An 18,240-nucleotide genomic window follows, 5' to 3' on the forward strand; every position below is an offset into this window, starting at 1 on the left:
GGCCTTTAAGAAACTATGAATGAAGTAAAGGGAATAGAGTTGAGGGACTATCAGATGAGTAAAGCAAATTATGTCAGTGTATACAGGTGTGGTTGTTTTAACAGGCAAATAGATTGTGAAAATATTTTGCAGTGCAAGAACATTGTAGCAGTTTGGACATGAAGAAAGACTGAACCTAACTAAGGAAGCCTGCTCACAATAAACTGTGGAAAATTCTGAAAAAGATGGGAATGCCAGACCACCTGACCTACCTCTTGAGAAACCTATATGCAGGTCAGGAAGCAACAGTTGGAACTGGACATGGAACAACAGACTGGTTCCAAATAGGAAAAGGAGTACGTCAAGGCTGTATATTGTCACCCTGCTTATTTAATTTCTATGCAGAGTATATCATGAGAAACGCTGGGCTGGAAGAAGCACAAGCTGGAATCAAGATTGCCGGGAGAAATATCAATAACCTCAGATACCCAATAACCTCAGATACACCACCCTTATGGCAGAAAGTGAAGAGGAACTAAAAAGCCTCTTGATGAAAGTGAAAGAGGAGGATGAAAAAGTTGGCTTAAAACTCCACATTCAGAAAACGAAGATCATGGCATCTGGTCCCATCACTTCATGGCAAATAGATGGGGAAACAGTGGAAACAGTGTCAGACTTGACTTTGGGGGGCTCCAAAATCACTGCAGATGGTGATGCAGCCATGAAATTAAAAGACACTTACTCCTTGGAAGGAAAGTTATGACCAACCTAGACAACATGTTATAAAGCAGAGATTACTTTGCCAACAAAGGTCCATCTAGTCAAGGCTATGGTTTTTCCAGTGGTCATGTAAGGGTGTGAGAGTTGGACTGTGAAGAAAGCTGAGCGCCGAAGAATTGATGCTTTTGAACTGTGGTGTTGGAGAAGACTCTTGAGAGTCCCTTGGACTGCAAGGAGATCAGTCCTGGGTGTTCATTGGAAAGAATGATGCTAAAGCTGAAACTCCAGTACTTTGGCCACCTCATGCGAAGAGTTGACTCATTAGAAAGACTCTGATGTTGGGAGGGATTGGGGGCAGGAGGAGAAGGGGACAACAGAGGATGAGATGGCTGGATGGCATCACTTACTCGATGGACATGAGTTTGAGTAAACTTCGGGAGTTGGTGATAGACAAGGAGGCCTGGCGTACTGATTCATGGGGTCGCAAAGAGTCGGACACAACTGAGCGACTGAACTGAACTGAAGGAAGCCTGATTACATCAGAGAAAGTTTTCCAGAAGCAATGATCCCTGAGTCAGGTTTTGAAAGAATAATAAGAACTATCCAGAGGTTGAGATAAGCTTTCCAAATAAGAGGAAAGGTAGAGGTGGGTAATACTGTGACATCTCTGGAAATTCAAGTATAAAACTAATGATCAAGAGAATGGCAGATGTTAAAGTCTGAGTAGAAGGCAAGAGACAAGATAACAAAAGCCCTGTTTGCCATGCAAGGAAGTTTAGATTTTACCCTGAAATTGATAGTTAAAGATGTTAAGCAAGGGACATTGTTTTGGCAACAGTGTGTAGAGAATGTATCTAGGATTTATTCAAGCTGTGTAGACTGATGCCTAGAAATCTGAGCTATGATAATTCAAGTGATAGATGAATAAGAGTCCAAATTAAAACAGGAACAGCACATTTGGAGAATAGGATACAATATATTAGAACAAATAAAATGGTGTTCAGAAGCAAATAAATGAGGTTGGTGGGTGAGAAGAAAGCTAAGATGGCAAATAAGTTTGACAGGTATCCTGTATATAGTGAATATGTCTTGTATGGACTGATTTTGAACTGCATCTTGTGTTGGTCTTTTTTACATCTCCCTTAATGTAATTAGTTGTATTTTTTTCCCAATAATGAAAATTGAGCAGTTAGAGCTTATTTCTGTTTTAATAATTGGAATTTAAATTACTTAAATAGCAAAGCTAGCTGAAAATTGTACCTCCACAGAGATCTGAATAATTATAGTCTCTCCTATATTTTTGGCTGAGAAAAGACCAAAGTTGGAGGGGTGGGGGGTGAGGGTGGGATATGTGCTAAACTTAGTCACATCTGGCTCTTTGCGACCCCATGGATTGTAGTCCACCAGGCTCCTCTGTCCATGGGGATTCTCCAGACAAGAATACTGGAGTGGGTTGCCATGCCCTCCTTCAGGGGTCTTCCCAGCCCAGGGATCAAACCCAGGTCTCCCACATTACAGGCAGATTCTTTACTGAGCCACCAGGGAAGCCCTGGGGGTAGGGTGGGAGAAGGTAACTGAGAATTGAAAGTCTTCTTTTCCATGTTAAAAAAAAGCCTTTTTTTGGTCATAGTCTCAAGTTGTAAGCAAGTAATCACTATTAATTAGAGATTACTTTGGATCAGTACACATCCTCTAAAAATCAGCAGCAGTGGCCGCTGCATCTGACAGTTAGCAAGCTAATGAGACTCCAGCTTCTGAAAGTCAGCCAATTGTTTACCATCCCATGCCTGTAAACAAGTCAATCAGCAAATGCCTCAGTTCAGTAACTATATTTCTGAAAGTATGCCGATCAATAACAGCTTTATTTTAGTGATTACACTAACATAGTTGAAAGACTGTCATTCCATAAACACTCCTGCTTCTGAAAATCCACCAATCCTTGGACCAAGCTTCCCAAAACTTTGTATAAAATCAGCTGTGGCTTTCATTGGAGAGGTTGTTCCTTGCAGATACAGCTCTCCTTTGCAGCCATATATGAAGTTCATTTTTTCTGCAGCACATACCAAAGTTCAGTTTATTGATAGGTTGAAACCACTTCAACAGTTTAACCCCAATTTACTGTTACAAATTTAGCTTTATGAGTGACAAATACATTAATGATGCTATGAGACTATCAAATTCAATGTTTTCAATTTCTGTGCTGTTTGCTAAGATCTATTTTTTATTTGTGTATTTGAATCTTGAATGCAAATGGAGATTTGTGATTAACTTTCAGAGCATTGGTTATCTATTAAATGAGGGGAAAAGCCTTTTGAAACATTTTTTGCAGTATGAAACTGTTCATTTAATACAAAAAATGACAGAAAGTCAGTTATAAACAAGTATCTACTAACAGCTAAATCTAAGAGATATGTGGTTCTTCAGCTATTAAAAAAAATTAATTAAATTCATATGAAAATAATCACAGCAGAAGTTGTAAGATTGTCCACATTGTGTATCATCATGATCAACCTTTTCAGCACAGATAACTGGTCAAACATACCAGGAGTGTTTTCTGATTCTAAAATTGAAAGCAAATTTTAGGTGCCAGGATAAAATGCTACAATAATAAAAAATGCAATAGCTCTGTTTACTATTACAGAGATTATTAAATATCTAAAATACCTCATGTTTTTAAAACATAGCCCAAGGTGCAGGTGATCACAATATCAGAAAAAAATTCCCTTTCCTTGTATGTTTTTCTCATGAAAAAGGCTTGCTTAGAAGGCTGCTGCTCACTTAATGAGTTAATGAGAAGTGTACTGCTTTTCATAGAGATAATACAAAATGCAAGTTTTGGTGTATACGCAGGAGTGCAAACAATTTAAAGTTGAATCAATGTGTAATGGATTCTATGCAAGGTGTTGGCTATCCTGCGCACAATTCTGCACTTTTGCATAATTCTGCACAAACAACATCTGACATTCTACTGACCCCAGAGTAATTATTGTGAAATTGTTGCATTACTTGAGCATTTAAACATTTAAGGAGTTAAAGAGTTTTTGTGATTTTGTTTGCATTTTATAATCTTCAATTTTCCAGCATTCAAAAACTTGTTTGGACTTCCTGATTTAGCTTCTATGCTGTGAACATCTTGAAAGTGATCACTCACATCCTTACAACAACAATAAGTTGGACAGGCTGAAAATCATTGACTTTCCTTTTATATTCCTGAAAACTGAGATTGCTGGGCAAATCGCAACACTGGTATGCAAAATCTGGTATGACAGGCATACCTGTATTCCAGAGAAATACAGATCTGCTTACCTGGAATAGAAACTACAGGAACCATGAAATGTTAGAAATATTAAATGCTCATTTTGATAAATTGCCAAAGGTTGAATGTGGACTGTCTTGAGAGTGAGAAATTCCTTGGGGGCTACAGTCTTAAGAGGTCGCCCACATTTCCTCTGCCATTAGATTCAGAAACTCCGATGGATTTGTGTGGTGGTGACCTGAGAAATATTCCCTCAGTGCTCTAAGAGATGAAGGATAACCATTGTGAAACACATCTAGAGTTCACCAGAAATGTCTACTCTCCTGGGGAAAAAGAGTTTACCAGAGTCTTATGCTAGCTGAGATAAGGACATTCCTCCTACTTTAGCCCCATTAACCTTCCTGTCTCACTAAGGAGGGGGAAAAAATAAACATGGAGTTAGGGGTGGGGGGTTATTCAAGGAAAAAGATTAGGAATGCTGCAATCAGAGGAGAGAGCACAGGGCAAGGAACTTGGGAGAAAGCTGTACCACTGGATAAATATCTGTCCTAGACAGTCCCACTAAGACAGGTTTAATTGGAAAATTATAGACTCCACCACACCCTGACCCCCACCCCAGAACTTGCCATCACACCAGCAACTCTACAGATTACAGCAGAAGGAGCTACAAGATACAGACTCCTTGAGGAGTGTTCTACTGGCAGTGTAGGAGACCTGGCTTCCATCCCTAGGTTGGGAAGATCCCCTGGAGAAGGGAAAGGCTACCCACTCCAGTATTCTGGCCTGGAGAATTCTGTATTGCAGAGCTGGACACAGCTGAGCGACTTTCACTTTCACTTCAGGAGTGTTTAGTGTTTTGTCAGTAGTGGAGACAAAGACAAGGATACCAGAGGAATTTGAAGACTCTGGCACCTATGGTTGCCCAACTCCTAGCCAAGTTAACAGAAATGTGGGATAAAAAACTATGACTGTGTGGGATTTATCCCAGAAATTGAGGATATGTACAACATAAGAAAATCAATCAATATAATGCACTGCACTGGTAGAATGAAGGCAAAACACACACACACCATCTTGATGCAGGAAAAACATTCCACAAAATTCAGTAACCTTTCATGATAAAATTACAGAGCAAACCAGGAATAGAAGGAAATTTCCTTCTATTCCTTAACATGATAAAGTACATTATGAAAAATCCACAGCTAATCTCATATTGAAGAATGAAAAACTGGCAGCTTTCCCCCTAAGATTAGGAACAAACAGGATGCTTGATTTTGCTACTTTTATTCAAGACTGTACTGGAAGTTGTAGTCAGAGCAATTAGGCAAGGAAAAGAAATAAAAGGCATTCAAACTAGAAAGCAAGAATTTTCTCAATTTTCAAATGACATGACTCTATATATAGAAATCCAAACAACCATCAAAAATCAATTTGAACTTTTAAGTGAGTTTACAGTGTTTCAGGATACAAGACCAGCACATAAAAATCAGTTTTATTTTTACATGCAAGTAATAGAAAATATAAAAGGAAAATTCATGTACAATAGCATCAAAAAGTATAATGTATTTAAGGAGAAATTTAACCAAGTAAGTCCAAGACTTATACACTGGAAACTACAAAGCACTGTTGAAATATATTAAAGAAGACCTAGATGTAAATAAATGGAAAGAACATTTGATATTCATGAACTGGAAGACATAGTATTGTTAAAATAACAATGCTACCAAAATTATCTACAAATTCAATACAATCTATCAAAATTCCAATAGCCTTTCTGCAGAAGTGGAAAAGCAGATCCTAAAATTCATATGTAATTGCAAGGGATCCCACACAGTGAAAACAATCTGGAAAAAGAACACATCTAGAAGAACATTTCCCAGGTTCAAAACTTACTACAAAGCTACAGTAATCAGAACAGTGTGGTACTGGCATATAGAAAAATATGTAGTTTAATGGAATCAAATTGAGAGTCTACCAAAAAAATTGTAAAATTGATTTTTTACAAGAGTAAAAAGACTGTTCAGTGGGGAAAATAGTCTCATCAGTGGCTAATGCTGAAACTACTGGATATCCACATGCAAAAGAAAAAAACAATTATTCTGGACACCTACTTTACAACACATACAAAAATTAACTCTGAATGAATCAAAACCTAAAGGTAAGTGCTAAAACTATTTTTAAAAACTATAAAATTCTTAGAAGAAAACGTAGGTGAAAATCTGCATGACCTCGAATTAGGCAACATTTTCTTAGATATGACACAAAATACAAGCAAACAAAGAAAATGTCAATGAATTGAACATCATTGAAATTAAGACTTTTGTGTATTGACAGACACTGGCAAGAGAATTAAAAGGACATCTCATAGAATGGAACATGATATTTGCAAATATTTTCTAAAAGCCTCAAGTCTGAAACATTTTTTAAAAAATTCGTAATGCAACACAATTGAATTAAAAAACACAATGCAATTAAAAGGGGGGCAAAGTAGACACTTCCCTAAGGAAAATATACAAACATCCAATAGCCAAATGAAAAGATGTTCAACATCATTAATCATAATGCAAGAAGTGCAAGTCAAAACCACAATGAGATATATAAGATCCATTATGTGATATAATAAATCCAAAAATAGCACATGGCTATGTTTTAATAACAGATGTTGGTAAGGATGTGAAGAAATTGAACCCTTGTGCATGAATGATGGAACTGTTAAAAGGTGCTGCTGCTATTGAAAACAGTTTAGTCATGTTAAATACAGAATTACCGTAGACCAAGAAATTCAACTCTTAGGTATATACCCAAGAGAACTGAAAACAATTGTTTACACAAAAACCTGTTCACACTGTTCAAAGAAGCACTAATCATCATAGCCAAAAGATGGAAACAACTCAAGTATCTATCACTCAGTGAATGGATACATAAAATGTAGTATATCCATACAGTGAAATATTATTCAGCAATAAAAAGGAATAAAATGTAGATACATGCCAAAACATGGATGAACCTTGTACACATTATGCTAAGTGAAGGAAGTCAGACACAAAGGTTATGCATTGTATGACTCCATTTATGCAAAATATCCAGAATAGGCAAGCCAAGAGACAGGGTTTGGAGACACTTAAAGACACCATAAAACCTATCTGTAACTCGGTATAACTCTTGTTCTGATATCAGATGCCCTAAATATCAAACCTGGGTTTGGGCAAACTACGATTTTCCTTGACAACCTCGTGTCCCTTTAGTGCTAAAAGCTTTAGCAAGTGGATGCTGCCTTCCTGTGAAGAGGCCTGAGGACAGCAAAAAAGCAAATCATCCACATATTGCAACAAAGTAGAATTTCTGGGAACTTTATATTATCTAGATCAGCCTTGAGGATTTGTGAGAAATAAGAACTCTCAGTAAAACCCTGAGGCATTACTGTCCAGGTGAATTGGCTTTATTCCAAGGTGAAGGCAAAAATGATACACAATAGTCCATCAGCTGAAATACTAAAAAATGCATTGCATAAATTGAATTACAGTGGAACATTTACATCCAGTGGGAATGGATGTTAGTAAAGTATGAGTGTTAAGAACAGGGTGTGGCAAGATAACAACATTGTTTATTGCTCTGTGGTCCTCAGTAAACCTCCACCCTCAGCCCTCAGTTTTTCTCATTAGTAAAATAGGGATATTATAGGAACTATTCCAAGAAATGGGTCTTTGAGACTTGTAATGTCCTATCATGGGCTTTATGCCATGAAAGGATTCTTTACTTATATTGCTTAATTCTGGGAAGGGGTTTTGAGGGATCTATTTGAATCAATGGATAGTACACTGTGAATTTTGTCAGTATCAATTGGCAATTTTGTCTATAACGAGGGCAGTAGTTGATTTAATAAAGATAAATGATCAGTGTTTCCAGAATCGGCTCAGAGACAGAGCTGATAAAAGATGTCAAAAAGGAGAGCCAGTGGGTGGTGGCCCTTGCTGGGGACCCTCCAGTGGACCCATGGGGACAGAAGTGGCTCTTAGTCTAGCACATGCATATTGAGGCAAGTTAAAGGATTTAATAGGAAGCTAAGAAGCAGAGAATGCCAGAAAGCAAGCAGTAGTTAGTATACATTTAGTGAGTGGGGCAGCATTTCCTTCTACTGCTGCTGAGATGGCAGAAATTAGTCAAATTCAGTAGGAAATGGAATATACCAAAGGTCAGTAAGTGAGGGTCCTGGAAAAATGAAAGATAGCACCAACAAATGCTGACCTGGAACAAGGATTCCAAGAAGGAGTTTCAAATGCTAGTGTGATTATGCAGCTTCCAGAGAGAATTGTAGCAGGAAATAATGAACATTCTGTTTTCAAGACCAGCAGATTTCAAGACCAGACCTTACACAGTCAACTCCCTTTAAGCCTATGGAACTAAAAATACCACCTCCTGTACTTACCCTAAGTGAAAGACCACTACATTTTCTGGATTTAGAAGGACCTCCTCCATTCCCTCAAAATGAAGAAATCCATGCAGTTGGCAGGCTAAAAATAAAGCTCTCTATGAGTGAAAATGCTGTTCACCAAAATGGACAGCTGGTTAGAACTGACTCCATGTATGGCTTTTCAAATATATATGCAATGATTGAAGGAACTTCAGGAGACATGACAGTTGTAGATACAGCTTCATTATGACTACAGATAAATTAAATAGATGTCTGCAGCTTCTGTAAGAGGAGAACAAAGAACATGCTAAAAATAAATGGTCATGTATACTGTAGCATTCTGGCTGCTTAATAGCTGGCTCTGGTTTTGCTGCTAGAGGTAACTTCAACTCAGAAATGTTGTCTCAATAGCTGGAAATATAAAGAATTTGCAAACTTAAAAAAAAAAAAGATGTCAAAGAGTCACTTAATTCATCTGGTTGGCTGCTTTGATGACTACTGTCAAATTCCAGAATTATTTTCCCTTTTCAGAAGAAAGTAATTTCAGCATGATACTACTTTAAGAAGAATTATTAGCGTAATATATGAAGGGCAGTAGAGGAACTAAGGAGAAAAGAGTGTGTGTCTCTCAAAGGGCCCAAACAACAGGGGATCAGTTCACAGACAGGAATCTCTTGTGAATCTCATTAGAGATCCCCATTATTTGAACTCAAGGAAGGGACTGCTTTCTAGTAGTGGGGTTGAGCATCAAGAGTGGCTCAGATGGACTAGAAGAGATCCATCTCAAATCTGGAGGAATGGTTCTCCAAGCTGATTAAGAGGAAGGATTGAGAAAAGCCCCTACAGTTCCTTGGAGCCCCACAACTGGAAACTGGGAAGAAGTTGGAAAGACCGGTTAGAGGGCTGATGGTGCCTGAAATGCTTGAGTCTGTTAACAATCTCTTTTCCAGTGTCCTCTTTGCACTAATAACAGAAACTAGGAAGGTTTTTGTTTCTTTTAGGAAATTTTATTTGCTGAAATTTAAGATTAAGAATTTTGGCAGTTTTCCTTTTAGGTGACTCATCCAGAGTGTGAGAGAGCTGGTTTATCAGATTAACTAAATCTGGAGTGGACAGTTTCCCATTACACCCTGTTCCTTTTTACTAGATCCTTGTTCAGACCATTAATAATCAGAGTTAAATCTACATGAGTGGGATCAACATCTGAAAGAAGACCAGAATTCTCTTTAAAATAACCTGAAGTTGATTTTAATAGTGATGAACAGATTCATCAGATGTTTGTATGTAAGCATGAGTTTTGTTCCTTTATTCCAATCCTTAAGCTTTGGAAAAGTGCTAGGAATTGCCCAATGAAGTCATCTAGGGATTTCTTGGGCCTAATGGTATAAGTTAGAATGTTGCTCTCCTGGTTCTAATTCTAGACCTTTCAGGACTTTCCCAATCAGAAATTTTCATTCAATGCTGGCAATGGCCTTCACCAACAAGCTTATGATCTAACTGATATAGATCAAAGAAACAAGACTGGTAAGGCTGATATATTAAATTCCTTAGCAAATCTGTGAGGATCTTTGTTTACTTTGAGAAACACTTTGAATAATGCTTATAGATCAGTTTTAGTCCAAAGAATACAAGAATTTAAGAGTTTAACCTCTGGATTCTCAGAAGGCTTACTTAATTCAAAGGGACAGGTTCTGAGGGGTTCAGAAGAAAATGGGATGAGGAGAGCTTCAGGAGGAAAGGGAAGTTCAGTGAGAAAATTAGTGTGGGGAAACTGAGGGTACAGAGGAGGAATAGGCAGTATAAAGGGGGAAGGGAAAAGGTGACCCTGGAGGCAGGGTCTGAGCACTAGTCCCCAGAAGAGGGGAGCAAGACAGCGCTAGATGCAGAGCCTGAGACAAAGAGGCTGGGGAAGAAGAACGTGAGTCTGCAGGAGCTATTTTCTCTTTCTTTAATCATTTGTTTGCCTCAGTTGATCTTAAAAATCTTACTTTGCAGAGAGGCAATTTTAGAACACCTGATCACCACCCTACACTGGGTCATTTGCCCCTTCCAACACAAACACAGGGCTCTATCATGTCAGGTTCTTAGCTGTGTGCAATAGAGGGTTGTGGTTGGTTGGTTGGTTTTCATCTCTCCTGTAGCATTTAGGAGGACAGGAAATTGAGCTCAGAGCCCCACTGAGGTAAATTCTATTAGCTGTTGCTTGATTTCAAGTTTCTTGTTTCTATGTCCAGATTCAGAGTCTGAATGAGTATATCTGATTCCAGGAGAGCAGTGAGGAGGCTGCAAATGGAAGCATCTGTTATTTTCTGGGAAGATTGTGTTATTTCTTTTGGGGAAACTCCTAAAACATAAGATAGAGGCTCAGACACCGAGAAACTGAAAGGATGCATGATGGGTTCTAGAGGGCCCTGCATACTTCAGCTTATACAAAGAGGAATCACTGGAGACCATGCATGCCACCTGCCCTGGGATTTCCACTCTAATGTGCTGTGCTTAGTCACTCAGTCGTGTCTGACATTTTGTGAACCCATGGACTGTAGCCTGCCAGGCTCCTCTGTCCGTGGGGATTCTCCAGGCAAGAATACTGGAATGGGTTGCCATACCCTCCTCAAGGGGATCTCCCAACCCAGGGATTGAACTCAGGTCTTCTGCATTGCAGGCAGATTCTTTACAGTCTGAGCCACTAGGGAAGTCCTTCCACTCTAATAGTTGACTTTATAGTTGTTGATGCCACAAAGCATGTGTTCGACTTGACAGTCAGCTAGATTGCCACACGGAGTTGCCATCTAGGTGAAAGCAGACACCAGCTTTAAAGGTCCCTAGTAGGTATTTTGTCAAGGATACCATTGAGAAGAGTTGGCAGATCTGAGAGGACTGGATGGCAATGAATAAGACAGAGAACAGGAGACACTGATCTTGGTCCAGAGAAGGTGAAAGTGGAACCAGCAAAAAGTGGACTACAGCAGCTCAAACAATGGGTAAAGAAAATGTGATATATCCATACATCATATATTGTTCACTCATAAAAGACATAAAGGGACAAACATTGCAGTATGGATGAACCTTGAAGATACTATGCTAAGTGAAAGAAGCTAGTCCCAAAAAAGCCAATGTTATATGATTCCATTTATATGAAATGTTAAATAGAGCAAATCTGTGGAGACAGAAAGTGGATTAGTGATTGTTTAAGGCTGGAGGTGGGAGGAAGAAGTGACACTATTTCTTTCTTTTTTTTTTTGTTTTTTTTTTATATATATTCTCAGTATGTGAAGACATCACTTTTCTTTATTTTTTTTAATGTAAATGAAATATTTATTTCAACTAAATAGCAAAGAATGTCAGACTACATATAAAAGCTATATTCAACTATATGCTTACAATAAAAGATGTGCTTTTTTTTCATTTTTTTATTGAAGGGTAACTGCTTTACAGAATTTTGTTATTTTCTGTCAAACCTCAATATGAGTCAGCCATAGGTGTACATATATCTCCTCCCTTTTGAAACTCCCTCCCATCTCCCTCCCCATCCCACCCCTCTAGGTTGATACAGAGCCCTTGTTTGAGCTTTCTGAGCCATAGAGCAAATTCCCGTTGGCTATTTTACATATGGTAATGTAAGCTTCCATGTTACTCTGTCCATACATCTCACCCTCTCCTCCCCTCTCCCTGTGTCCGTAAGTCTATTCTCTATGTCTGTTTCTCCACTGCTGCCCTGTAAACAGATTGTTCAGCACCATTTTTAAGATTCTATATATACGCATTAGAATATGATATTTATCTTTCTCTGACTTACTTCACTCCGTATAATAGATTCTAGGTTCATCTACCTCAAAAGGTGTGGCTGAGTAATATTCCATTGTGTATATGTACCACAACTTCTTTATCCATTCATCTGTCGATGGACATCTAGATTGCTTTCACGTTCTAGCTATTGTAAATAGTGCTGCCGTGAACAATGGGATACATATGTCTCTTTCAATTTCAGTTTCCTCACAGGGTATATGCCTAGGATTGGGATTGCTGGGTCATATGGTGGTTTCATTCCTAGTTTTTTAAGGAAATCTCCATACCTCTTCCATAGTGGCTGTATCAATTTATATTCCCACCAACAGTGCAAGAGCATTCCCTTTTCTCCAGGGAAGTTTAAATCATTTGTAAGAGGGCAGTCTTCCATGTCTTTGTTTTTCTCTGCCCAATCAACCTGCTTTGTTTTTTGACTTAGGGCCCTTCCCTCTGTGCATGCACATCCTTCAGCCAAGATGGATTTTCGCACAAGGGCCTTTGGAAGTTAGTAAAACTTATTATAGTTTGGCATCCCCTCCCTTTTTGACCCCACAGAACCTTTCTGCACATGCGCAGTCAAGGTCTCCGTGACCCCAACAATGAGAAATACGTGACCTCTTGATCTTTTACCCAGACAGTGCTTAATCCCTGTCTGTCCCTGTCATTATTGTTATCTTAAAGTGTCCACAAGAGACAAAGTCCAGCTATTTACCCTGTTCTTGTTGTTATTTCTATCTTGAAGTATAAACAGGAGGCTGGCTGTAAACTTCTGATCTGGAGTCCATCTATACTCTGCCTCAAGAAATATGAACAAGAGGCTAGTTGTAAATGTCTGGCCTGGAGCCCATCTATCTCCTGCCTCAGGTCTACACAGAAATGCACATGAGGAAGGACCACAGTTTTTAAACATAAAATCCAGTGTCCCTGTGGTTGAGGGAGGCAGGAGCAAATGCTCCTGCAAAATATTTAGGTAACTGGGATCCTATTTCCCAGAAGTTTTTCTCTAGAGTAGAAGAACAATTTACAAAAAGCCCTAACAGGTCAAAAACCCTGCAGGCATTAACACGAGCCAGTTTCAAGGGCACAGCCCAGTCCTGAAAGACTCAGGTTGAATGCTTAACAGCACAGATCTGATAGAAGAGTCCCTGTTCCAAAAGGAATCAAGCTGAAAGTGAGGGAATTCCAGTTGGAACAGCTTGATTTCAAGTCAGGTCAATGTGCCAAAAGAGTACTTGAAGATAAACAAGGCTTTAATAAGAAAGGATAAAACTTTAATATAATCCTGAATAAAACCTGGAGATCCGCAAAGCAAAGAGGGCAACTCAGATCCAGGAGAAAGACCTAAACTTCAAACCCCAGGGTCCCTAAGAAAAGCATCAAGCATCAGTGAGCTCAGTGCTGGTATCACAACTGTTTGAGCACCCACCTTCCAGTTGTTGGAGGTCTTCTCTGGATCCCTATGTGGGCCAAAAATGCTGACCTTAAACAGACTGACAGTTATTTCTCCAGCAAAAATGGGTTTGTTCATGATCATCAAAGAATTGCAATTTGGCATCAGCAACCATGGCAAGCCACATGAAATCTTTTGCAATATAGAACTTATTTATTGGGGCGGGGTGGGGGTGGAGAAGGAAAAGAGTTCAAACTATAGTAGCTTCTCATTGATTGCACTGTAACCATCTTTCATTGACTGAGCTCCTGCCAGGCAAGAGAAGTCTTTCACATTCCACTATGGTTGTAGGGTGTTAGAGCTCCCCCTTCTGGCCTCCTGCCTCCATTTTTATCAACAGTTGAGATTTCTGTGTATTAATTTTTACAGGCATCATCTTTTGGTTGAGCATTAGTAGGTCTTCTCAATCCTAAACCAGTCAGTTGTTCTATACAAGGTTCTAACTGTTAACTCATGACCCACATATAGGAACTAAAGAACCTCTTGATGAGGGTGAAGGAGGAGAGTGGAAAAAGCTGGCTTAAAACTCAACTTTCAAAAAACTAAGATCATGGCATCTGGTCCAATCACTTCATAGCAAATAAAAGGGGAAATGGTGGAAGCAATGACAGATTTCCTCTTCTTGGGCTCTAAAATCACTGTGGAATAGTGACTGCAGCCATGAAATTAGAAGACCATTGCTTCCTGGAAGGAAAGCTATGACAAACCTAGACAGTGTGTTAAAAAGCAAAGACATCACTTTGCTGACAAAGGTCCATATAGTCAAGGCTGTGGTCTTTCCAGTAGTCATATACGGATATGAGAGCTGGACCATAAAGAAGGCAGAGTGTCAAAGTATTGATGCTTTCAAATTGTGGTGCTGGAGAAGACTCTTGGTAGTCCCTTGGACAGTAAGGAGATCAAACTAGTCAATCTTAAAGGAATTCAATCCTGAATACTCGGAAGGACTGATGCTGAAGCTGAAGCTCCGATACTTTGGCCACCTGATGTGAAGAGCCAACTCACTGGAAAAGACCTTGATGCTGGGAAAGATTGAAGGCAGAAGGAAAAGATGGCATCAGAGGATGTGATGGTTGGATGGCATTCAAGGGACACGAACTTGGGCAAACTCCTGAGAGATGGTGAGAGAGAGGGAAGCCTGGTGCGCTGCAGTCCATGAGGTCTCAAAGAATTGAACTAGACTCAGCAACTGAATGACAACAGGCCTCCTGTTCCTCCTGGCAAATTTGCAACAGATGTTTCTTCCTTCACAGTTTCTTTGACAATATAACATGCTGCTGCAGCTAAGTCGCTTCAGTCATGTACAAGGCAAAAAATATGAGAATTGCATCCCTTGTCCAATATTGCTTTCTAGGAGGAGATTATGAGTTTTGTGAGAACTCACTTGACTGTGTGGCCAACTTAGGGCTCCATTCACTAGTCCTTAAGGTGAAATATCCTTCAAGAAGGTCAAGACATTTGAGCCTGTTTGGGAAACTCCAGGTGATGCATGGGGCTCTGCCAGACCCCTTGGTTGTGTGCTAAGGACATGTTGGTAGACCACTTAGGCAGGTGTAGTCACTGGCATCATGTCAAGATGTGATTGTAGCACTCCAATCTGGGCTCAGTGGCCCTTCCCCATGGGGCCTACTCATTGTGCCCTGAAGAAGATGCCCAGGGGCTCCAGATGTCCCAAAGGTGCCAAGTCCTTCAGTGGCTCTCCAGAGATCAGGCAGAAGAAGCAGACCCAAACTCATCAAGGGCTCTAGGGGCTGCCACTGGGGTTTTCATCTAAGGGCAGAGGGCTTCCTGGGATGGAATGACCCTAACCCTCATTCATCCTGTCTCCATCCCCCATCTGCCACAGGATGCTAGCAACAACATCGTACTGTGAGAGAGTATAGAAGTCTCTAGGAGTCTCAGTGGAATACCACGACGCTCTGTTTGCATAATGACGCAGAGGTCAAGGGCATCCATCACCCCACATCCCCCTCAGAAACCAACCAGAGGAGTTGATGTGTCCCAGCTTTTAGAATGTGCTCAGGAGCGCCTGACTTACGCTCATAATTTCCTCTAACTATCTTGTACAAAGGAAAGAGTATGTTTATAACTGATATATAAGGCCCTTGTCCAAGTTGGTCAAGTGTCTTCTGTGGATATGCTTCTATTGATCAATTCACTCTTGTTTTGTTGGGACCGAAGTATTTTACTTTTGAACTAAGGCAAATGCTGTCAACTTTTTTTAAAATTTGTATATTATAACTCATAGGAAGAAGGTTGTCATCCCCAAAATAACCATTGAATTTGGGAAAATAATTTACTTGTCCTTTTTTTTTTTTTTTTACTAATTTCAAGGAAAAAATAAGACAGGACTATAATTTTTTTAATTTTCATTGCACTTTTGTCTCTAGATTTCTTCCTATACATCAACAGGGCATCTTCATCCCATTTCAGGATCTAAGCATATAACATCCCCTGTCTTTGGAATGTTCTCCAAAAGGAAAGTTTTGGGGGGTCAACTTGTTTGTTTTTTAAATTTTTATTGGAGTGTGGTCAGGAAGATGCCCTGGAGGAGGAAATGGCAACCCACTCCAGTATTCTTGCCTGGAGAATCCCATGGACAGAGGAGCCTGGCGGGCTACAGTCCATAGGGTCGCAAAGAGTCGGACATGACTGAAGCGGCTTAGCACACATGTAGTTGATTTAAAATGTTGTGTTAGTTTCGGGTGTACAGCAAAGTGAATCATTTATACATATATCCATTTATTTTTTAGATTCTTTTCCCATATAGGTCATTACAGAGTATTGAGTAGAGCTCTCTGTGCTATACACTAGGTCCTTATTAGTTATCTATTTTATGTAATGTAGTGTGTATTTTTCAATCCCAGTTTCCCAAATTACCCCTCCCCCTCCACCCTCGGTAACCAAAAGTTTGTTTCTACATCTGTGACTCTATCTCTGTTTTGTAAATAAGTTCTTTTGTAACATATTTTAGATTCCACATATAAACAGTATCACATGATATTTGTCTTGCTCTGACTCACTTCACTCAGTATGACAATCTCTAGGGGCATCCATGTTGCTGCAAATGGCATTATTTCAATCTTTTCATGTCTGAATATTAATAATATTACAATGCACCAATTTACATTCCCACCAACAGCATAGGAGGGTTCCCTTCTCTCCATACCCTCCCCAGGATTTATTGTTTGTGGATTTTTTGATGATAACCATTTTGACTGGTGTGAGGTGATATCTCATTGTAGTTTTGATTTGCATTTCTCTAATAATTAGTGATGCTGAGCATCTTTTCATGTGACTTTGGCCTTCTCTATGGCTTCTTTAGAGAAATGTCTATTTAGGTTTTCCACCCATTTTTTTCATTGGGTTGTTTTCATGATGTTAAGTCTCATAAGCTGTTTGTAAATTTCAGAGTCACATCAGTTCAGTTCAGTTCAATTGCTCAGTCGAGTCTGACTCTTTGTGACCCCATGGACTGAAGCACGCCAGCCTTCTCTGTCCATCATCAACTCCCAGAGCCTGCTCAAACTCATGTCCATTAAGTCAGTGATGCCATCTAACCATCTCATCCTCTGTTGTCCCCTTTCTTCTCCTGCCTTCAATCTTTCCCAGCATCAGGGTCTTTTCTAATGATTCGGTTCTTCACATCAGGTGGCCAAAGTATTGGAGTTTCAGCTTCAACGTCAGTCCTTCCAATGAATATTCAGGATTGATTTCCTTTAGGATGGACTGATTGGATTTCCTTGCAGTCCAAGGGACAAGAGTGTTCTCCATCACCACAGTTTAAAAGCATCAGTTCTTCAGCGCTCAGCTTTCTTTATGGTCCAGCTCTCACATCCATACATGAAACATTGGAAAAACCATAGCTTTGACTAGACAGACTTCTATTGGCAAAGTAACATCTCTGCTTTCTGATAAGCTGTCTAGGTTCATCATAGCTTTTCTTCCAAGGAGCAAGTGTCTTTTAAAGAATTTCATGGCTGCAGTCACCATCTGCAGTGATTTTAGAGCCCAGGAAAATAAAATCTGTCACTGTTTCTAGTCACATCAGTTGCAATTATTTTCTTCCAGTCTGTGGGTTGTCTTTTCATTTTGTTTAGTTTCCTTTGCTGTGCAAAAGCTTTTGAGTTTAAGTAGGTCCTATTTGCTTATTTTTGTTTTATTTCCATTATTCTGGGAGAAAGACTGAAAAGCATATTCCTGCGAACTATGTCAGAGAGTGTTGTGCCTATGTTTTCCGCTAGGAGTTTTATAGTGTTCCATCTCACATATAAGTCTTTAATCTATTTTAAGCTTATTTTTGTGTAGGCTGTTAAAGAATGATCTAATTTCAGTTTTTACATGTAGCTGTTCAGTTTTCCCAGAACCATTTGTTGAAGAGATTATCTCCAAAATTGTGTAGTCTTGCCTTCCTGTCCTAATTTAATTGGCCATAGAGCATGGATTTATTTCTGAGTTTTCCATCCTGTTCCATCAATCTGTATTTGGTTTTGTGCCAGTACTATACTGTTTTGACAGTCTCTTCAACAAGAGGTGCTGTGAAAACTGGACAACTACACAGAGAAGAATGAATTTAGAACACTTTGGGACACCACACACAAAGGTAAACTCAAAATGGATTCAAGATCTAAATGTAAG

General features: G+C 39.4%; 1 pseudogene; it reads left to right on the forward strand.

The window, feature by feature from the left end:
• LOC102180120 lies at nt 8,072–8,743 on the forward strand (annotated as a pseudogene).

Source organism: Capra hircus, chromosome 7 (genome assembly GCF_001704415.2).
Source record: "Capra hircus breed San Clemente chromosome 7, ASM170441v1, whole genome shotgun sequence".
Taxonomy (NCBI): domain Eukaryota; kingdom Metazoa; phylum Chordata; class Mammalia; order Artiodactyla; family Bovidae; genus Capra; species Capra hircus.